Source organism: Periplaneta americana, chromosome 12, assembly GCF_040183065.1.
Source record: "Periplaneta americana isolate PAMFEO1 chromosome 12, P.americana_PAMFEO1_priV1, whole genome shotgun sequence".
In the NCBI taxonomy this organism is placed as follows: Eukaryota; Metazoa; Arthropoda; class Insecta; order Blattodea; family Blattidae; genus Periplaneta; species Periplaneta americana.
Window position 1 is genome coordinate 64,607,806 of NC_091128.1, and position 25,085 is coordinate 64,632,890.

Here is a 25,085-nt window from a genome sequence, read left to right on the forward strand (position 1 = left end):
ATGTATGCAATGGAGGAAGAAAGGAACTGCCACCCTACCCCGTTATCACCTGACTTAGTTGCCTTGCCTTATTGGTATCACTTATGAGATTCAATCCTGTCTTCGGACAGTTGACTAAACACTGCCAGTTAACCCACCTACAGAATTTACCTCCTAACAATATTTTATTATACTTGAATTCGCTTCCTTGCAAACAATTTCGGAACACATAAACAAATTTTATTTTTCTGCACACACACACACACATACATACATACATACATACATACATACATACACACATACACACACACACACACACACACACACACACACACACGTACACACACTACAGTTAATATGTACTCTCTTAAGTGTAACCAACTTTCCCTGACAAAGAGAATATTCCCATGCTTAACACAGCCACCGAAACAGTCTGAATTCTCTTCCTCTCCTTTAGAACTCGGTGTTGCCTGTATCCCTTCCTCTCCATTGTCTTCTATATAAAGGTGAAAGTTCCTCTTACACATTTGTTGGTATGTGAACACTTTTTAAAAATTAATCTCTCCTTTTCTGTTTGTTTGTTACATTGCCAACCTCGATCTGTGCCTAGATTACTTACGAATAAACAACAAAAATGAAAGACTGTATTACGGTTCCCCTAATTTTTTCGGATTTCTGTGCACTGTAGAAAGTCAGAGCTACAGGAACCAGACTGGAAAGTTCTACATAAGCCTATGAGAAGAGTAATAAACATAAGACAACCGAATTTTAGTTCGACTTATGGCAGGTTTCTGGAATGTCAGATTATCTATTCGACAGCACTATTAATTTGTTCGATAAGTGTTTCTGAATCATCAGATAGCACTTATCGACTACATAAACTTTCCCTTCACTTATCTGAAACTAAATGACCAGATAACTCCTTATGCACATATTCGATAAACATTCAATATGCCTTTCGAGCCATAAAATCTTGATGTTACACAAATTGATGATGTCCAAGGGAATGCAGCTTGGAGGACTGTAATTAATACATACTTTAGTTAAGGAGTAAAATTAAATTTTTGATATTTATGTTGGACTGTAACAATAATTACATAACGTTAATTATATCAGTAATATTGAAAAATAATGTTTGATAACAATAATTATCATATACTTCCATGATATTTTAAGGAATTATCTTAAAATGAGCTAAGTTTGACCTTTAGATATACAGGAAAATCAATATCCATCCAAAAACTGTCGAATTGGTGTCAGTTTTAAAGATTTTTAGCTTTTCAATTACAATAGCCTATATGATCAGCCTCATAACATTATAACAGGCTTCGCAAGAGGCTGTAACCGTAAATAATTACGTAAGTCATTGGTTAACGTTTTAGGCACACATTCGAGGAGTAACAAGCACATGCACTGTCAATAATTTCTTCTAGTTCTTTTGTTTTACTATATTCTTTTATAGTCCATATATTTTTGTCAGCTCTCTTTGTTATCGTCAAATCTGATGATAACCTGTAAATATTGCACTAATAACTTTAGCATCATGAATAGATGACAACCTTCCCCTAACAAGAATTCTTGAAACATAAGAACAGACAAGTGCAATTTGTGTAAAAAATATTTCTATAACTAAATTATCTTTAAAATCGTAGAAATTTCTTCCATTTGTCGTTTTTACAGCGAGCAACTAAGCCTACATATAATCAGTGTTTTGATTTTTAACTCCTTAAAAAACAGTAAAAGAAAACAAGGCCACCGGTGTATCTCAGTCGGTTAAGGCGCTTGCCTACCGATCCGGAGTAGCGTTCGGGCGCGGGTTCGCTTCTCGCTTGGACTGATTACCTGGTTGGGTTTTTTCCGAGGTTTTCGCCAACCGCAAGGCAAATTTCAGGTAATCTATGGCGAATCCTCGGCCTCACCTCGCCAAATATCATCTCGCTGTCATCAATCCCAACGATGCTAAATATCCTCTAGTTGATACAGCGTCGTTAAATAACCCAGTAAAAAGAAGAAGACAAATATTTCAACAGTTTACAGCACTTCATTTATCGTAAAATAATAACAACTTTGCTTATAGGAGTTATGTCTGTCGTTTATTCGTTCTGCACATTAACAAAATCACTACCATTAATGAATTACACTTCATACACACATTCTAATAACTCATTTCGCATACTGAGATACAGTATATTTAAAAACTGAAGCTTTGTTAAAGCGTTCATGATTGTACTTATTAATATTTTTATTGATATATAAAATATTTCATTTGAGGCTAATCTTGTTACGTAAATAAATAATACTAATATCCGGTATACCATTTTTGGCTGGATTTTATTCAAGGGATTTAATTTTGGAAATAGTATCTTTAACAGAACAATCAATGCATTATCGAGACTGCCAAGTAAAGATATCAAGAATAAAACATTGTGTCGATTTGCCGATTCCCGACTTCCATTTTGACCTCTCAACGATAATTCATAAGTTCAAAAAAATGTTACACACACTGTCACTCTACCAAGTACATGTCAATCTTTGTGACCTGTTCATTATGTTTCTTTGTAGAGACTTGCGAATTCAATTTGCACTGCAGTGTGTGTTGTTCGAAATGTTTTAAACTTACGAGCATCTTCTAAATGCAGTGCACTTCCTCATGTTTAATTCGTTCGCTTTAATGTGTTACATCCTTATAGCCTGCCGTCATCCACAACCCTTCACTACAAAATAATAAACAATATTAACAAAACAAATCTTGTTTTTCTTCACTCGTAGGTTTTTCTCTTTTACATAGAGGAGGGACACGAACCTGAGGCTTATGGTGCGTACCAATCTTGTTCTGTGCATGATACTTGTAGTCGAACGGTAGCGCTCTTGTACAGAACCAGAAACAAAATTTGAGACACCTGAATTTTTTAACTTCCAGCTACAACATACTGCGCATGCTCAGTGCACTGGGTCTGTACAACGCGCCGTAAACTAAACCCTGACTATGGTATAGATCAGCCCTGGGTATTAAGGAGAAAGAAATAGGAAAGGAAATACCCCCACCCACGTCCTTTCCGCTGCATCGCTTTAGAAACGAACACATAGTAAAGTACTGTGCATCATTGGTGAACTTTAGGTGACCAGCGAGAGCCGAAAACTATTGTGAATGTCTTATACGGGGACATCATTTTATTTTTACTTCAATTTTTATTGTACCTGAGATTTTGAATGTACTTCACTCCCACCCCCTCTACTAGTACTGTAAACTCCCAACCGTCCTCCTCACAGAACCAAGGTCGCGTATGCAGTAAAAGTCAGTAAACAGTACTGAGTTTGTGAGCATAGTACATTCCAGAAATATGTTGGCGTCTCTCAGTGACGAAAGAGCTTTTATATTGAATCATATTTCCGCACAGGTACTGTCGTCCATTTGCCTACGTCGCATCCCGGTTTCTCCCACCCGCTTCTGCTCGCCCCTCTGTAGAGGCTAGTGACTGGGCAGTCTTAGCTATTTTCTGAAAACATTAATTTCTGTTAGAAATTGGAAGTATTATAAAACTGTTTAAAGTAACTTAAATAAAAGGACCTCGTTAAATAATTAACTGTCACGTTATTTCTCCCCTTTCTACAACCCTGCGACAAAACCACTTGGACGGACAGTAGATAGCATGTCTGAGTAATTTTATCTTTTCGGATCGGGCACAAGTGAAGATTGAATTTACAGTACGTAACGTACTCTTTTATAGAGTAGGTATAGAATTATTTCAACATGAGTTACTAGTACGAAGGACGAAATTGGTAATTGGAATTAGGTACAATAGTCTATAGTGCGATAATATGCAAATATGTCTGTGTCGAAATGAACGGCCACCATTTTAAAAATGTGTTTAAATATCCATATTATGATTATTTTTCAATTTAACTTCATTCTCTATATTGTACGCTAATGTGCTGTAGACAGTATAATATAAGGTAATTCCGGGAGAGATGCCCCACGGGGAGAGTCGCCCCACCCTCTTTTTCTCCTTATCTCAAAACCTCTAAGGAATCGACCTTGGGACCATTTGTTTAATTCGTATACCACCCGCGAAAGCAAGCAGTGCAATCTTTGTGACGGTTTTTTTGTGTGTGAAAAGTGAATAGGAAAAAGAAATGCTGTTTTTCGTAGGCTTTGTTATAATATTTATATTTTTTCAAAATTCGTAATTGGGATAATGGCTATGTATATGTTGCTTAATCAAATATATTTGACAAGTACATGCATTGTACTCCATTCTAGAAAAAAAAATTAAGTAATTGTCCATTACGGTTACCCTTAAATACATAAGGCGTAATGGTCATGCTAAAGGGAGAGATGCCCCACCTGTTTGAGGGAGAGACGCCCCATGTACTTAAGAGTGATATTAAGGTACATAACTAATTATTATTAGTGTCCTTGCTGAATTTATTGGAATTTTAATTGAATTATTATATTAGAATAGAATTATTGTATATTAGAGGCCAATAATTTTAAAGGGTGACCAAAACTTGCTAGAGGATCACATATTTTCAAGAGGTGTCCAAAGTTGAAATCCATGAACATTTTAAGGAATACCGGTATTCTAAATTTGTTGCAGCGACATTTTCAATAGGTGCTCAAAGTTGAGGGCCTTCAAAATTTTAAGGGATGTCCAAAGTTGTGTTTGAAAGACACATTTCACGACCAAACGTTAGTCAATGCAATCCCAGAGATTTCTTCGATCTTACTGTAACTTTTTGGGGAATTGGGAATTAATGAAGCATCGCATTGTTATGGAATCATTTAGAGAACAATCCACCGACTGAAATCTTGTGGAGTCTTCAAGAAACATCCAATGGCTGCATTTCTTCCTAGAGCAAAACCTTGAGTTACCTCTCATGCAGTCAGAAGGATCATCCATCTCTCTGAAGAGGTCAAGGCATGTTGAGACAAGTAGTATTTTGACCTACTGGAAACAACTCTATGTGAAGGCAATTTGTAGGAAAGCCACATAAAATAGAGGAAAGTGGCATCCAACTAAACATATCTACAAGGAAAAGTGGTTGAGAAAAAGGGATCCAAAGATGTTCAAGTCCTAACTTCAAGCGAAAAAGGTGGAAGTGATTCTGTCATAACATGTTGCAATTCGGAGGGAACATTTCTTCCACTGGCAATGTTTGAGAGGAAAAATGGAAGTTTTTTGACGGATTCTTAGCAGAAACGGGGGTTTATATGAATCCAAAATCGTCCTATGTTTCATCAGAATTATTTATGAAGCGATTGAAGGAAAATTTTACTCCAAAAAAGAATCCTGGCAAGATTCTCTTAATTTTGGATGAACATTCAGCACATTTAGATAACATAAAATGCTAGAATGGGGATAATGAATCACAATTGTTTGCCTACCAACCTATGCAACTCAGGCAATTCAATCTCTTGATCGCTAACATTTTAAGTCTCTCAAGCATTATTTCAAGAACAGAATCACAGCAATGGATAGCTTATAAAAAGCAAGCCTGACTATCCATGTAGAAAGCTGCGTTGGTAGTAATAGAGAGGTCATTTGGATTTCGAGCCAGAGGTTTCTATCCTTTCAATCCAGATGCAGTTCCTGAGCACTCCTTCAGTATTTATGATGCATCAATCAACAACAAAGCTGTAAGAATTCCTTTCTGTGCCTCTTCAGGAAATCTCAAAGAAGAGAAAACTTTATCGGCTACAAGTTCTAATGATAACGGGATAAGAAGTTGTAATTTCGGCTCAAGTGCCACAATGGCAAATTCAGCGACAACGACTCCTTTCAAATCACTTCATGAAATAAACTATGTGCCAGCAATATCTTTTGCTGTGAAGAAAAGTAAGCGATCGGTAGAACGCGTTACAGGTGGAGATAGAAATGGAAACACCATCTTTAAAAGCCTCCTAGTTCCAAAAACCTCAAAGTCAAATTCTTCAAAATCTAGTAGATATAGAAGACACTTTTGGGGAAAATATGAAGAGAGTGTCGTCAAATGAAACAAAGTAGATAGTTCCTACTTTGTTGAGTGTATTGAACTTTTTATCAAATGAAGGATGTGTTTGATTGGATTCAGCGACTTTCTGCAAGAAGTTGCATAACATGTGGGCTAAGTGCCATATGTGTGGTCGCACTGAAAAACGAGCTCAGAAAATGAACTTATTGCAAAAATAAAATAAGCAACATTATTTAGAGTGTTATTTATCAAATTAATAGTTTAATTTGGGAATTACCACAACGGGGCATCTCTCCCCTATATGTGTGTATATTACAGTGATTTCGTATCTGATTAATTTTTATTTTACCACTTATTGTGTGCGAATTATCGATTGTTTGATATTTTACATAAAACTTTAATGTATTTCACTTGCTATAACACATGAATAAAATATCTGCTTTGATTTGTTTAATTTTTAAACGATAAAAACTTTAAGTGGGGCAACTCTCCCGGAATTACCTTACACTGCATAATGAATACGTCCGAATGGAGAGCTCAGTTCGTGAGTAAAAACACTTATTGTTAATACAGTACTGTATTTTGTTTAAGCAAAAACCTAATCAAAATTATCAAACTCAAAATCGCGATATTTCCTAGTTTATGTAAATGGATGAACTACTTTTCTTTCCTCCTATACCTAGTAAAGTGATTTGTTTGTACTTTACGCCAGTATCATCGAACTCCAGTCGTGGACGGGGTAACAAACGATATTTCTGGGTCTCAACCATTAATGCAAAGGTATAGCCAGGTTAATATTAAAAATGTTAGTAAAAATAAAATGATGTCCCTGTACAATCCGTCACTCAGCAATGCTTGCCTTCAGGTCTACTCGTATCGGTCTGATACAAATAACTGTCTCTGACGGGGAATGTGAAGTGGGAAGTTAAGGGATAATCTGCAGTACCTCAATTGAGGTAATAACGGCCATGTCTGATATAGATGATTATGATATATGAATTAATTATGGCGAAATGAGTTCGAGGTCCAACGTCGAAAGTTACCCAGCAATTCTGCTTCAATTGGTTGAGACAAACCCCCAGAAAAAAAACCCAACGAGATAACTTGTTCCAACCAGGATTTGAGCGAGCCCCGCTTGCTTCACAGTCAGACGTGCTGTGGTGGACTAACCACGGTCTTTAACTAAACATTCTCAGGAAAATACGACTACAGACGTAACGTATGCAAATAAGATACACCGCATGATTTTAACTGTTAGGTAGGTCGTGGGTGAACAAACATCTTTACTTTCACTAAATTCATTGTTTGATTTTTTACATGTGGGTATTTACATGAAACGTATACCAATAATGGTAATAATTTTTAAAGAACATGAAAATTTATTTATTTAAAATGGTTAATTATAAAATTTGCATTAAAATTATAATTTTGAACAATTTTGACTGTGAATTTAATTGCCTTTTTTATGTGTTTCTACAACAAAATTATCTTAAGGTTAAATAAAATTTTGAGGCTATAAAGAACAAATGGTACTCCTCCCAACCACACAGAATTCGTTACTAGAAAAGCTTACTTACTTACTTACTTCCTTACTTATGGCTTTTAAGGAACCCGGAGGTTCACTGCCGCCCTCACATAAGCCCGCCATCGGTCGCTATCCTGAGCAAGATTAATCCAGTCTCTATCATCATATCCCACCTCCCTCAAATCCATTTTAATATTATCCTCCCATCTACGTCTCGGCCTCCCCAAAGGTCTTATTCCCTCCGGCCTCCCAACTAACACTCTATATGCATTTCTGGATTCGCACAAACGTGCTACATGTCCTGCCCATCTCAAACGTCTGGATTTAATGTTCCTAATTATGTCAGGTGAAGAATACAATGTGTGCAGTTCTGCGTTGTGTAACTTCATCTCTTTTAGCCCCAAATATTTTCCTAAGGACCTTATTCTCAAACACCCTTAATCTCTGTTCCTCTCTCAAAGTGAGAGTCCAAGTTTCACAACCATACAGAACAACCGGTAGTATATTTGTTTTATAAATTCTAACTTTCAGGTTTTTTGACAGCAGACTAGATGACAAAAGCTTCTCAACCGAATAATATCAGGCATTTCCTATGTTTATTCTGCGTTTAATTTCCTCCCGAGTGACTAGAAAAGCTACAAAGTGAAATATATCGATGGTGTAAGAAACTACAATTCAAATCTCTCATTGTAGTACGCTGAAGACATTGATGCATTTTCAAAATCCAAGAAATGGAACAGAAATCCTAATATTCTTCAAAATTTTCATTTTCTTTCACTTCAGCAACATGATCAAGTCTTTACAACGCACTCGATTGCAATCTTAGCATGTTAAACAAACAAATATTTTCAATTAAATGCCTGCTTTTCATTCGTAGGCTACAAATAACGAAACTTACTGTTCTAGACTGGAAGTAGGTCACTCATAAATAAGGAAAGGCGGGACAAGCCTGCAGTCTCATTGGAATGCGTGGGCATGTCTAGAGTTGCATTGGTTGCCGTCAGCAAGATTCGACGCTGTGTTACACCCAGCCAGCGGCAGCAGCCGAGTGCGGTCGTAGCCCCATATACTCCAAGGGCAATAAACCTTTTGGCGCATCCTGCCTTCTTTCTTTTTCATTACGATATGTTCTTCTTGCCATGTTATTGGCCTATTGTTCTATCAGCATATTCGCAAAATCATACTTTACTCATGCATTTAATTTATATACCACAGTGAACGTTTCTAACAAGAACAAAAGTGCTGTCGTTCGTACTTATAAGATAAAAGTAATGATGTTAATAATACAGCAATACGAGCATTATCTTCTCTAACCTGATTTCCGAAAATGGAATTTTTAACGAATAAAAATCGCTGAACGTTAACAGAGTCCCATTTAAATATGAATGTACGAATTCATGCTACTATATGAAGTATGCCTACGCATGTACATATATGTATGTACAGTGGAACTCCACAAATAGACACAGCAATGATCCGTGTGCGAGACGAGGTACGAATTGAAGTATATGCAAAATAGCCTATATAACAAAACAAATCCGTGATTAAGTATAATGTATACTGTACGTGATACATCTGAAACATACAACAAACTTCTGGAGGAAATACTCTCTAAATGTATCTACATACAGGATTTTCATTTCAAAACTTCCCACTCTAAATAACTAGTTAATTGAATTAAATTTAAACAAAAAACACGTAAATTTAGATATTGAGGGGGAAGTCTTAAACAAGGCTTAATTGCATTTTAGATTTCACCCTCCACCCCCACCCACTCCCACTTTGAAATTTCAAATGGCACCCCTATAGTGTTATACTTAAATATGAAAGAATATTCAATTGTTTATACACCACATTCATTTGTTTTCGCATCTTTTCTTTTTTATCGTCGCCTTACAACCTAGATTGTTGTTTATTGTTGATTAGAGCTGAAGAGAATAAAGCTACAAAAACTTACAGAGCATTTCATGTAATAGTTGTGTTTGTGTATTAAATTATTTTAAAATGGTGTATACCCTTCAAGAGAGAACATAAATCATCCTCATTGATTAAATTTAGGAAATTACACAAAATAAGCTGTGTTTTCATCCTATAATTAACTGATAATAACAAAGTTTCTTATAATCATTACAGAATGCCTCGTATTTAGATGAATTTTGTTTTATTCCAGGCACTGTTCTGATCGAAATGTCAAATTCTTGAGGGATGGCTCTGATTGATTCACCTTTTTTAAACCGTTCCAATATTTGTAACTTCTGCTTCAACATAAGTACGCTTTTTTGTTCCCTGCCTTGCTGCCAACGTGTGCGAGTATCTGCACACTACTGCACTGGTTCAACTGGTTAGCCCTGTGCAGCGCGGGACAGGATGCGTTGACTTACCTTGTATCGTGAAGTATACGAGAGTAGGCCTAAGTGTCTATTTGTGGATTGTATATTTGTGGTGTTCCACTGTGTATGTACGTACCCACATATTCTAAAGACCAGGAAAGCAATATCCTTCAAATCATCTCAGGTTCTCAAGTGAAGCTGCAGAGAGTGCTACATATTTCATAAACAGTCGTCTAGCATAAAGGACAGCATCTCCGTGATTAATATAGAGATTAGCGTCGTGCATTTACAGGCACAATGTTCGGTGTTTGTCGAGTATGGCGAAATTCGATATTCGCCGATGTTCGCTCTGTAGAAGGCAGTCTGCCATGTTTGTTCGGCCTTGTTATGAAAATATCACTGCTCTCCACTACCACCTCTTGATGTTTTAACAGCTTAAGGATTTTAGCACATATCTTGCGATAAAACAAATGACTATGCATTTATTTAAGGCAGCCTTCGAGTCCTTGGACAACAATCAGATTTTTTTTGACTGTTCTAAATTTATGAGAACAATATGTTACAAATAGCATTATAAGTTGTTATAGGCTACATAACTTTCACAATCCTAAGTCACATATTACACTCTATGAAACAACTTAATATAAAATACATTAAATGACAGTGCGGTTCATTTTTCATATGGAATAAGACGAATTTTTTAATATTTTGGTTGCCTCTCTCAAGATGGAACAATGCAGGACACTAGTAGAGATTGTAACTGTATAAAATAATTTTACGAGAACAGCTTGCGTACTAATGGCTTGCCGGAACTGGGTTGTTCATTATTTGGCATCGCGCCCATCGTTTTCATTATAATACGTATACATTGATGTTTTTGTATTTTGATTGGTTTCTTTTTCATATAAACACATCATATTTTTACGTGAGTGGAGACTTAGACCTACAGTAGATAGCATAGAATCAGCATAATAATAAGCAATTTTTTCAATGCGTACATACGAGTGCACACATACATACATACATACATACATACATACATACATACATACATACATACATACATCATATTACATACCGCAGTGTTACATATGTACACGGACGTAAATGAAATTCTATGTACTGTAAAACAGACCAGGAAATCTTATTTCCCTATTTTGTGTACACTTCGTTTTTCTGGACTCGCACATGAAAAGCTACAAACTTATTCTTCGGAGTTTACAAATTTTAGTGGCGAAAATAACATATTATGAAATAAAATATTCATTATAACACAATACTTTAATAGGCAGTAGGCATATGAAGGTTCCTGCTTCTTTCTACTAAAATATAATTGTTTAAGACGTAATAAGAGCTTCTGTAACTGCACGGCTCGCCAATACGTGAGAATATTTGCAATTTACAGACTGGTATCAGTAGAGGTAAACGCATTCAAAACTCTAGGAGAGAGTTGATTTTTTTAATCATTTATAAAAACTGGTATCGACCTCTTTAGCTGAAAGTGACAATTCTGATTAGGATGTTGCATAATTTTCCTCAAGCCATGGAAATACACAACCGACACACTTTACGGAGACCGTTACCACTTCCTTCGATACCTTCTGTAGATCTACTCAATATCTGTTACAACAACATGCAGTAGGATATCATATTGTAACCTAATGCTTACTGTTGCTATATTTTCTTTGAATGAGTTAGCATTCAAGCAATTGGCAGATTCTTATTAGATTTGTACTACAGGAAGTTAGACATACTGTCAGATAGTGCCATGAAGTATGCACTACATAGCTACAGAGTTCGTCAAAAGTAACAAATATGATGCGATACTGAAGGAAAATATATTGGCCAACTAAAAAAAAAAAAAGTCGCAACTATTTTTACTATACAGAAACATTATTTAGAATTGTAAGGAATTAGGACATCAGTTACCTTCCAAACTGTAAGTTTTTTTTTTTCACATTATCTGCTAGCAGACCTTACTATCGGTCACAATGTATAGCAGCAATAACACTCGAATTGTCATTTCAATTTATGTTGAAATAATCTCGCAATCATAAATTGTATGAAGTTTGTTTTCAAAAATACACTTGTTATGTATCTTAAAAGTAGATTATAATTATCGCAATTATTATTATTATTGAAATATAATCAACATCGTCACCATCGCATTTTTTTTTTAAATAAATTATGTTCTAAATCAGTGGTTCCAAGATTTTTTCGACTCGCGAACCCCTTTCACAAATATCTGAATTGAGCGAACTCATTAATATAAATAATATTTAATAACCTTAAATGAACTTAAGGGTAGTAAAGAAGTTTGCTCTTTAATCACATAAAGCCACAACATCGCGGCGTGTCTTTGTGCTCGTCCGTTTCTCCCTTCCTCGCATGGCAAGCATCTACGTGTCCACAATCAAGGCTTCTCCTTAGTGCATTGCGCATGCTCAGTGCTCCAAAGCTGTGATACACACGAGATCGCTTTGGCAGTTATTGAAATTCATTTCAGTGTTGTCATTTGAGCGGTTTTCCCGCTAAATCTAGCCTTTTGGACAACCGTCTCGCGGGTAAAATTATATTATCCCGCTTAGCGGGAATACAAGCGTTTTTAATCTTTAAATTTCCTGAAATGAAATTCATATTAGCGTTATTGTTGTTTTTTCAAGTTTAATACCGGTCGATTCTAACAATCGAACAGAAATAAAATGTAAGTGCCACATTGGTAATGATAAAAGTGTGCAATATTCGTTACATTGGCAGGTGGATGCTCTACCTTGACCTATGGTTGTTATTATTATTATTATTATTATTATTATTATTATTATTATTATTATTATTATTACTGTTATTAAATTGAATAACAATAAATACGCGTTAAAATCTAGAGATTTTTGTTAGAAAATTGCGGGTTTTCGAAAGCCATCTAGCGAGATTATATGAACAACTGTTGGCAACACTGATTAATTTTACGTCGATTGTTGTAACTCGAAAGGTGTTTGAAAAGGTGTAGTCAAAATATTGATCTATGCTTAAGAGCAGATGAATATTTATAAATCGTGGATTAAAACAGAATTACACCCATAGTAAACCAAATTAACCTGCATATTAATTAATTAAAAACCAAATTATTTCCTAAACGGTAGCTGAACCCTGAACTTTCTAGTTTGCGAGCAAGCAGACTAACACAGAGCTATTAAAATTCTTGCGACAGATTGTCATAATCGGAGTTGTACTGTATCGTGTTTGTTTAATAATGGTCCTTAGCCATTAATTTCACCTTATTTTCAGATTAATTTGCATTAGTTGTGAAATACCTTCCTGTAGTACTAGCCTACTCAAGTAATACTCATACGTGTTGAAAACTGTTTTTGTGCGAGATCGTGCGTATTTGCTTGTTTCCGCACAAAACCAATCCGCGGTAAGTCTAAAATTCCACATTCAGTATTCTCAACCTAACACACATAACAATTTCCCTCTTCTTACCGCTTAAGTGACATATTGATTTTACTGCTTTAGGCTTTTAACACATTATTTTAGAGACGTTCAATATAGTAATAATTATAAACTGGAAACTTGCCCCTGCAATTTCACCTAAATTGCACTGTTAATTATTGTTTTTAAATATTTGCAAAAATTAAATAAACTCTACAACTCCACTAAAGTTACTGCATTCGTGATGCATGTAACATTTGTTTTAAGTTCGCATTTATAGATTGGGGGGGGGGAGACAGACGTGATCACGGACTACTGGAGTATAGTAAATACAGAAAACATTTTAAAGCAACAATGTTGAAGATAGATATTTTTGTTTTGCAAATTTGCCGTCATTGAACAGAAACCAAGATGGAGATTTCATTGCAACTAATTAGAAATTCCTCTTTCAGGTATGTAATAAACGATCTTTGCACAAAATAATGTACGATACAAGAGCGGTATGTTTTCTTTCAATTCTCGGAAATTAAAAAAGCTCAACTACGTTTCGCTTTTTCAAACTTTTCCTCGAACATGAAAACTTCAACATACCGCTCTTGTAACGCATATTACTATTAGGCTAAATCGTTATGGTGTGAATCGTGCTTTATAAGGGGCTTCAAGAGTCGGGCCATTTTTTGTTCTTTCTGGGACTATACATCCGTAAAATACGTTTCACCCCCCCCCCCACATGTTTTAACATCTGTGGACATATCTCGAGTGTAGGATCTTTGGGTATATTTTAGAGATGAGCACGGGCAGGTCCACACCTGTGGAGTAACGGTCAGCGCTTTTGGCTGTGAAACCAGGTGGCCCGGGTTCGATTCCCGTTCGGGGCAAGTTATCTGTTTGAGAGTTTTTTCCGGGGTTTTTCCTCAACCCAATATGAGCAAATGCTGGGTAACTTTCGGTGCTGGACCCCAGATTCATTTCACCGGCATTATCACCTTCATCCCATTCAGACGCTAAATAACCTAAGATGTTGATAAAGCGTCGTAAAATAACCTACTAAAAAATCACGGGCAGACTGGTCCTCCAACCGATTGAAAGACGTTCTATAGTATGAAACGATTACCTGTACAGCAGTAAGCCTACCCGCGCGCGGTTCCCGTGAACTCTTGCTTCAGTGTTCGTGCTCGATGCAACGAACCTAGTCCACTGAGCCCGAGATCGCTGGCCCGCGGAGCCCACGCAGGCCTGCCTGGAGACGCAGCGATTCCTTCACAATTCGTGTAAGCTCGTATCAAAGACGACATAGCCTTCCTCTTTCTGACCTCTTACATTGATTGATCTATTACTATTCGCTTATATATTATTAACCATTATTTCTGCAAATAATGCATTATAACACAATATTCCTTTACTTTATGCATAATAGAACATAAGATTTTTCTGTAAACAATCTTATCCTTTATTCTTATTATTTTGAAAATAACAGTTTACGACACTGAACTTATTCATATTCGGATGAAAAGTAAAATATAGAAGAAAAAAAAAAACGAATAAATGAAATGGCAATTTTCTGACACTGTCACCATTCATTCTTATTATTAATTATTGGATAATAACATACATTCATGCGATTCTCAGATGTGTCGTCCACATGAGTTCCGTCGATTATCTTTTCGCCTACTCTTATTTTTCGTCTACACTAATCTTTCTTCCATTGTAAGTATATCTTTCTCCACTCCCTCTTCATCCACCTATGTTGTTCGACCACAGGGATTTTTCGTGTTAGGCCTACTATCGAGTGTTATTTGAAATTTTGTAACAAATTAGTAATAATATTAATAATAATAATAATAATAATAATAATAATAATAATAATAATAATCCGTGGCGCTACAGCCCGTGAAGGGCCTAGACCGACTAGCCGGCTGCTGGCCTCGCGCCCACATGCCCACATGCCCACATGCCGAAGCAGAGGTGGACAATCATCCAACCAGAATGAAGGTATCGTGTGGTTAGCACGATGATCCCCCCCCCCCAGCCGTTATAACTGGCTTTCGCAACCGGATTTCGTTACCTATCGTAGCTCCCCAAGTGCATCACGATGCTGAGTGGCCACCGATCCCATACACTGGCCGAAATTTCATGAGAAAAATTCTTCCCCCATGAGGACTCGAACCAGCGCGCATTCCGTAATGCGGGTCCTAGGCAGGATGCCTTAGACCACGACGCCACGGCGCGGGACAAATTAGTAATAATAAACAATAATAATGAATAATGCAGCAACAATTAATAAGTAAACACTATATATTTTGAAGTGATATTAGGTCTTCGGAATTCGTACTAATCATTTCATGTGGCCAAACAAAATAAAATTTTAGTTACATCTCATGAATCATAAGCTGTCCAGTCGAATCAATGAATTTCATGTTTGCCAGACAAAATACATTTTAATATTACCTAGATCGCTCATAATAAATAAGTAAATAAATATATATAGGTATTATTATTATTATTATTATTATTATTATTATTATTATTATTATTATTTTGTGCGTTGAACTCGAAATGATAACACAAATTGACATAGATTTATTGTTACACACCCCAGGCCGCTTTCCGCATTTAGACAATCAGCACATGTACGACAGTGTTGGCACTTTTGTACGGATTTGGTACAATTTTAAATGGTCTGTACGCTGGAACATACAGTTTATTTTTTGGTACAACTTGACATAAGTTATACTATCTGTACTTTTTTCTTCTATAATTGGAAAACTGACAGTTTTATTAACCTCTTAAATCTTAAATTACTGATAGAAACAGCATGATTATTGTCAGTGATCAACAATGGTATTTATTTAGCTTGACTTTTATACTCCATCGGCAAATCTATAGCGTTATCAAAGGAATGCGTTGTATGGCAGTAAAAGTTTTTAATACCCTCTCTATGAATATAAAAATCAAACTCAAAACATACGATTATTTAGGGTCAAATTAAAGAAGTACCTAATTTCTCACGCCTTCTATTCTATACGTGAATTTATGATATTCAACAACATTGCATGAATATTTCTGTCTTATATTAAGTATCGATACTAACTCCTTGTGTTGTACTAGTATATAGTAAAACTCTTCTGTATTTATTTCAACTAGACTGTAACTATAATAATCAAGATTTATTATAGTAGGCCTACTATTAAGATTCTTTTGACAAGTTCCATATTCCATTGCACAACGCAGAACTGCACGCATTGTATTCTTCACCTGACATAATTAGGAACATTAAATCTAGACGTTTGACACGAGCAGGGCATGTAGCACGTATGGGCGAATCCAGAAATGCATATAGAATGTTAGCTGGGAGACCGGAGGGAAAAAGACCTTTGGGGAGGCCGAGACATAGATGGGAGGATAATATTAAAATGGATTTGAGAGAGGTGGGATACGATGATAGAGACTGGATTAATCTTGCATAGGATAGGGACCAATGGCGGGCTTATGTGAGAGCGGCAATGAACCTGCGGGTTCTTTGCAAGCCAATTTTTTTTTGTAAATAAGTTCCATATCCTAGCTGTGAAGCGATGTACGAATACCATGTAATGTAAATAAATGCAATACAATAAATCTAATAATTGGGAATATACATTAATTCTTTTTCAGATTAAAATTTTTCTTTTCTTCAGTGCTCTTCTTCTTTGCTGTTTTCCTGAAAATAGGTTTCTATTGTTGACGTGATGATACATAGGCCTACATGACAGCGCTGCGATCGGAAAAGCAATTACTGAATACGATATAGCGTGGGAGACCTGTTGCTATGCACACAATGTCAGCTATTAATTCGTTTCGTGTTTCATTCTGTCAATTTTTGTATTTCTTTTATAAATTCGCGCCAATTGTCAATGAATGTTAAACGTCAGACATCTAACGTCAAATGGTATCTCTCATCAGCAGATAGCATGGTCGCTCAAATAGACAAATAGACAAATGTAGTTCTCAAGTATGGCCGCGAAGTGCCATGTCCCGTCTTTCGAAAAAAAATCAGGTATAATTAATCGAAATCACCATGACACAACAATGGTTATATGTAAAAAAAAACTCTTATTAGTCCTACTGTAAATATAGTTAAGGGACAACGACAAATTTTAGTTTTCTGTTAGATATGTATTAATGCCTTTTCCCAGAATTTGTAGTTTGTTGGGCGGATGCAAAATATTGGTAAACTTGGTACATTAAGTAAACAAGAAAGTACAGTTTGATAAAGTGACATCAAAAATGTTTCCTTACACTTTTAACTATGCCCTGATTGTACCTATGCAGTGTAAAATATTACCATGACAACTAAAAGTTACCATTAAGCAAAGCCTGCACGGTATAGTCAAAAAATAAGATACAACAAAAATGTAAGGGAAAAGTTTTTTGTGCCACTATACAATTTTCCGTGAGATCTGGTATATTTTATTTTTGTCAATGGCAATACTGATGTAGGACGTACAATGGGCCTAAACGGCCGAAGTGCAAGGATCCATTCCGGAAGCCTAAATGTCAGGATTCAGCCCTCATGATATCATCAATCAATCAATCATTATAGGACACTCTGATATATGTATAGTGACAGTGATGTTTTTTTAGTAGGTTATTTTACGACGCTTTATCAACATCTCAGGTTATTTAGCGTCTGAATGGGATGAAGGTGATAATGCCGGTGAAATGAGTCCGGGGTCCAGCACCTAAAGTTACCCAGCATTTGCTCATATTGTGTAGATGGAAAACCCCGGAAAAAATCTCAACCAGGTAACTTGCCCCGACCGTGCGTCCGTTACCTGAAGTTTAAAACAACATGTATTAGCCAAGAAAAAATGTAGGCTACTTATGTACATTATTAAGTTCATAAGAAGCAACCGAGAATTAAAGTCATTTGAGAGACATTTTAACACACATTTTGCAGGCTCACAGAAGGTCCATTATCAGCGCAAACTATCAACTTCCCGGGCAGAAAATTTAACTGTACTGTCATTTTCACTAGAATAGAACCTCTGGTACTGACTGAGTATTGTCTATTTTATTTCGTCGATAATTTAAACATCAGCATACGTAAAAACCGGACATATCACAAAACTACATGAAATCTATTTCTTTCGATGTCATCTCGCAGTAAGGACGCACAAGAAACCCCTGTGGAGTACGATAACGTTTAATGTCTGACCGTGGAACGAGTAGGCCTTGAAAAGTAAGACTCTGCTCCTGTGACATACGCTTAACTCTAGATAGTGTAATACAGCACTATTGTATTTGTACTTCGTTAATGTATTTCAGGTCAATCTCTATCACGGTTCTTGTTATCAATTACTGGGCGTGAAAGTATGACAAAATGCGATAATCAGGAACGAAAGCACTATGTTTAGTCTGTTGTCACCCTATAATACGAGTAGGACGCATGAAGAAAATTACAGAATATCCCAATGTGTAGGCATATTACTAGTTCTCGAAATCAAACCCAGGAACTCGAAATTCGTGGCTTAATAAAAATTGACATCTTAAATCAGCAAAATTACATGATGACTGTACCCGAAATCTTTGTCATGAGCCGAAATTAAGAATTCCATGTGCAGTTCGTAACATAGCTTAGGGCCAAAACATATATATATATATATATATATATATATATATATATATTTTTTTTTTCATTTCATCAGATAAAGAATATGCATTCAAACTAATACCCAGCACTGAAAATAATATGAATCGTCCACTTTTACATGCTCCTGACTGGTGTAATACTCTAACTGAATGGAACATCTTTTATTAGTAGGGGTACGATTTTTAGGTAGTACCTAAATAAATATTTTATTTCCACTGAAATAGAAACTCGTAACTGAGTTTTAATTTTCGGACAAGATCACACATCCATATGAAAACTAATTTTTTATTTCTTTCATGTAGGCTAACAGAAAACATTCACGTATACATACATAAAAATTCAGTTTTCATTAAATAATATTCAACAAAATCCCCATTTCAGATAATCATCGACAAGTTATCGTTTACAGCAATATGTTGCAGAATTTAAGGATATTTTTTCAAGAGCGCCTGCAGGATCCAATCTCAGTGGTAGCAAGATGGTTAGAAAATTAGAGGAAACGGATGTACGATGAGAGAGAAAATTGAACATGAAAATAGCCAGTTCTGAAACCTTTACCCGAAACTTAAAATTTAATTTAAAATTATATATCATAATTCAAAACTGGCCGTTAGATTCTAGGTCTTTGTCTGTTTCAATAACCATCAAGTCTGAGCATCCATCATCCTGATTCTTAATTTTGCAGCGGTCGTTATGTGATACATGGTATTGTCTTCAGTTTTTTGTCTTTTCACACTATCAAACAAGTAGGCCTATATTCGCATATCCTTAGTGAGCAGTGATTGTAACATAACAAATTACTGACAATGCACATGCAGCACATCCACTCGGCCGTGAATGAAGTCAAGAGTTTCGTCTGCACACCACATACGCGCTAGGCACGCATTCATAGTTTAAAGCACTCGCTTTCGTTGAATTGTTTACCGAGGGTTTAAGAAAACATGTATCCAACAAGTAAAAGAAAGAACGCGTAAAAAAATGTCAGTGGTAGCAATTGAACTCTGTGGGCGCCCTTGTTTTTTTTTAGTTCAGATGGACGCGTTCTCTACTGCCAACTCTATGGGAAAGCAATAAGAGCTAACAGCGGTCACAGGTTACATAACACCTAGCTGACAACAAATCCATCGCTGAGTTCCATTTATGGCGAAGAAATATGAAATTAGTGATTCAGTTCCAGGTTATTCTAAACAAGCCCCTGCACCAGTAGCTGCGCAGACCATAGAGAACCGGGCAAATAGAACATTGCGCGCGACGCCATATCTCTGGCAGCTCAAGCTAGCAGACCAAGTTTATAGCTACAAATGTCACAAATATAAGTATCCGGACTCTTAAATATTGCATATCAATATAATAAACTGTCAAATTACACTAAAATAATTAATAACTACACAATACGATTCATAAAACCAATACAACTGGATTGCATTGCATTAATAAAGTTTCATACGAAGGCCTACCAGCTGCAGTTGAAGAAATAAAGTACAGTATATACTCTGATAAATAATTTTATATTGCGGTATGTTTGTCGAAACTAACAATCCTCTTGATATTCATATATCAATCGTTATTGTGAAAAACGAAGTAACAGAAAAAAAAACGGATATGAGTTACGAAAATTAGGCCTACTGGTTTACTATCTGTCCTAAAAAAATAAAAACTTTGTTCTGCTGAATGTTATTAATCAATTCATAAACCTTACTTCAGAATATATTAAATTTGGATGACATAATAATAATAATAATAATAATAATAATAACAATAATAACAATAATAATAATAATAATAATAATTTAGGTCTATTTCTATTATTATTATTATTATTATTATTATTATTATTATTATTATTGTTGTAATAATAATTTAGGTCTATTTCTATTATTATTATTATTATTATTGTTATTATTATTATTATTATTATTATTATTATTATTATTATTATTATTATTATTATTATTATTATGGAATAATGTAGCTCTATTAAATCAAGCATCAGATTTTAAAAATTGCTGTTTACAGTGTCATCCAAATTTTCGTTAATCAGTTTTTCCTTTAGTTCCTTAGTCAAGTTTTTCCGCTTTTACGGGTAAGTTAGATATTATAACTGCATATCTGTTACATTTTCTTTTACAAAACAAGAGTTTCTTTTTCTAAACTGTAATCTGTTCATTCTTTTTCGTATCTCATATTCCATCAGAGGCGTACGCATAATTTTTCAAGAGGGGGGTTGTATTTTAAATTTATATTATTATTATTATTATTATTATTATTATTATTATTATTATTATTATTATTACTATTAGGTATAGGCCTATGTATTAATATTATACTATGTTCTAATAGAACATATTCATGAATATCCCTATAAAATCTTTGAAAATTGTTTTTTTTTTTTTTCACAGTCATCTAATTTTTAAGAAATTTTAACTTCTGTTTAATTTTGTACAATAAAAATGTTTGTGTCATTATTACACTTACAAGGTAATCATATATATATATATATATATATATATATATATATATATATATATATATATATATATTAGTCAACAGTTATAATATTTGTGTATGATAGGTATGACACTTTACTTTATATAACATAAAAATCCATGCAAACAATCAAATATATTGAAATAAATTTAATTATTGAACACAATAATGGAGCATGGAACTTGTCAAGGATGAAGAATGAAACTGGTATTATGAATATATTGAAGGAGGGGTAGGACTATTATGCCTTATATCGATGTAGATTTTGTTACTCTGACAGTAGGTACAAAATTAGAGAAGGGAAAACGATTATGGATTAAAAAAATAATCAAATCTAAATATCATTTTTTTAAGTTCAAGGGAGGGGTTCAAATCCGGTAATCCCCGTTCCTTGCGTACGCTCCTGTCTTCCATTACCCTCAATCTTCTCTTGGAAATGATCGCGTAATTGTATTCAGAAATAATAGTATCAGAGACGTGTGAACAGTTACATTGTCTGGTCCTGCGACTTCTATTCATAGAGAAATGCTACCAAATATACTTTTAAATGATAAAGTTTAGTTCATCGCGACAGTAGTTCTACATTTTTCGTAGGATCAAGCTTTAAATAAAGTGCATTTTATTATTATAATGCCCCTATCATTTTAAAAACCACCAATAAGTTATGTTCGCCGAAATAGTTTTAGTGTTAATTTTTCTTGCCATATGCTGATAGAATAATTCTATATAGGCCTACATGAAAGTGCTATTTAGTGCCCGGATTAATTGAACGTTAATCTATTAGATAATTTAAATATCGGTATTTAGGCATGAAAAGTGATGCTGGAGCCTTTCCTGAAGCGATTAATGCAGTTATAAGCTTTACATGCTTACAAGAATGCATCATTATGATAGATTCATCAAATATATACTGGATACCCCTATCACAACCAGCTGCTAAATGCCACACTTGCCACAATGATGACGATGCGCGAACGGATTCAATTTTGTACAGCACAGCAGCTCTCGCTGTGCGTCTAGGTAAGTAACTATAACGTCATTGATTCTAAAGAGTCTTCTAAATTTCCAGCTTGTTGTAATGCAGATTTATGTAGGGTGTTTGTATCAGCCGACATACTGTAGTTCTTTATAAAGTATAAATACTCCTGAAGAGTCAACTCTGATAAAAAAATCATCGTCCGAAGTGTTACGAAAAAAACTCTGGAACAGATTAATTGAATTTGTGAAAATGAAAAAATCTGGGTTAGCTGAGGCAGACGAAACTCCGGACTCTACTAGAATGAATGTTAGGAATGTCATTATTTGGACTTTAAAATGATAAAGCGATTTTGAAGAAATGTTTGTTGTTAATATCCCAAGAAATGTGTAAAACATTTCAAGTGTGTTGAACAGCCAGCAAGAAATGGGTTCGATTCCCGCTTGGGATGATTACGTGGTTGGTCTTTTTCCGAGATTTTCCCCAACCGATAGGCAATCTGTAGCGAATACTCGGCCTTATCTCCTCATCTTACCAAATACCATCTCGATATCGCCAATTCCATAGACGCTAAATAACACAGTAGTTGATACAGCGTCATTAAATAACCAAGCAAAAAGAAAATGAATATTGATCTGTGAGTGACATGCCAAGCTATAAATTTGCCAGGCTTATTTCTTTTGTGTGGAGCATTCACTTTTCCAGAATACGGAAGTGTTCCCGATAATCATCAATCGTGACAGACAACTTTATAAATATTTTATTGTAATTCTTCGGCAGTTGACGAGATGTAGGCCTAGCAAAAATTATAACGAGTACTGCATATTGTTTATATTCACACAAATAATCCAAAACATAATTGAAATATTTTTGTCACATTATAGGCTAAAGTACTGGCTAAACTAGCGCTGAGGTTCCTTCGTATTCCGCTTATACACCTCGCATATACGAATCTGTGACAGGTTAGGTTTGGTTACTTTAGGTTTTTATTATACCTTGCATAAAAGATTAACTACTTCTCCACAAAAAAATATTTCTTATAGGCTAAATTCAATGATTTTCACTTCCGAATTCACCGTAACTATCTCAGCGCTAGTTTCACCAAAGTAATTTTGGCATCAAAAAATTAATATTTTCCCAATTTTTCGCACCTAAAAGTCCGAGTCAATTTTCCAATTGACTTCATTAATACACTCATGATTAAATCGATATGGGTTACGATAAAATTGGTGAAAATTATTAATTAAGGAATTGAAGGTAGAGAGATTATAAGTTAAAACTTTTATAAAATCAACACCCATTGTACACTAACGGTAATGTATTAACCAACATTAATTTGTATAGAATAACTATTCCTATATCGATGATGGTGCAATATATTTTTAACTGCAAGTAGTGTAACAATTCATACTCATCAGTATTATCTTTCACTCCATGGATCAGATCCTATGGCCCATTTTTTTTTTTTACTCATATAAGCATTTTTCAACCAACGCTATAAATTCATAATTAGGAAACTCGAAACTCAATGGTCATGTTACCAAAACTGTACAAGTCAATCCCTTGAGGCACATGCCCTGCCCCATTCGAAGATAAATATTCAATTCCGTGCCGGGAATCGAATCTGAATCAGCGAGATTTGTGGCTAACTATGATAGTACTTGAGCCGCATCAGAGAATATAGATCTACATAATAAAATAATTATATTAATATATAATACGAATCTTCTTTTACACTAACAGTTAACAAGTCAAAACTTGACTTTGTTAATTACATCCCTTTTCCATATGTAGGCATAATTTACATAAGTATTCGTAACTACACAACTTAAAATTAATTGTGCACAAAATACACTATTATAGGCCTAATCACAATGACAATATTATCTATCGATAGATAGGCCTATTAATAATGTGAACTCTGTAAATTAAAATAGGCCTATTCATTTTCACGTAAACAATACTTGCACACACAACTTTTCGGCACCGAAAAAGTGATATGGTAACTCTAGTTTACAGATATTTAAAATTACTGTAGTCTAATCGGAATACTTTTGTCCCAATTCATGAAATTATTAGTTAGATACCAAATTCTAAATGGTCACTGTTTTCTTAACAATCAGTATAAGTTATTCAAAACAAAATTCAAACCTTTCTAGTACATCTGTGATGTGGTAGCTACGCCCACCTACTGTATTATACTCTGTCACGATAACATATTTTATAATGTAAAAGTCTGTCCTTACCTTTACTGTGGAGGATACATCCATTCACAAAAAAATAAAATCCACTGGTTATCTATCACGAGCACTGACTATTTTCTGTAGTCCGTAAATTGTACTTCATACACGAATATCACTAAATAACAAGAATCTACATACAATTCTCAAAACTGTATATAAAACACTTTCGGGAAAAGATAAATTTAAAGCACTAGCAGCTGATAACCTTGTTCATAGACCTTTTAAGCAGATAATTGTGTAACATTCACTGACTTCACTCATCTCACACAACAATGAAACGTACATCCACTCACACTCCTTGGCTAGCCGATACGCTACTGACAAGAAAAGAGTACACAGGCATTCCTCGCATGGAAGCAGTGTGGCATGTCTCACACCTGGCGGCACTGTCGTCCAATCGCACTTCCATTCTCCGTCACGTGGCATTCACGTAACCAATGATAAACAACAGTCTTCCGCAAAAAACCAAAGTGAAATACATCCATGGGTTTGCTGGCGCGACCATTGTAAAAGCAATGTGTATTGCGTTATA

At 35.1% G+C, this 25,085-nt stretch overlaps 1 protein-coding gene across 1 annotated transcript in view; it reads right to left on the minus strand.

The window, feature by feature from the left end:
- The window catches only part of RhoGEF64C (Rho guanine nucleotide exchange factor at 64C), a 599,366-nt gene extending 574,671 nt beyond the window's left edge, over nucleotides 1–24,695 (minus strand). The window contains exon 1 of the mRNA XM_069841434.1: nucleotides 24,557–24,695. The gene's annotated coding sequence lies outside the window, so the exon portion shown is untranslated. The remainder of the gene's footprint in view (nucleotides 1–24,556) is intronic.
- Between the last annotated feature and the right edge of the window lie 390 nt (nucleotides 24,696–25,085).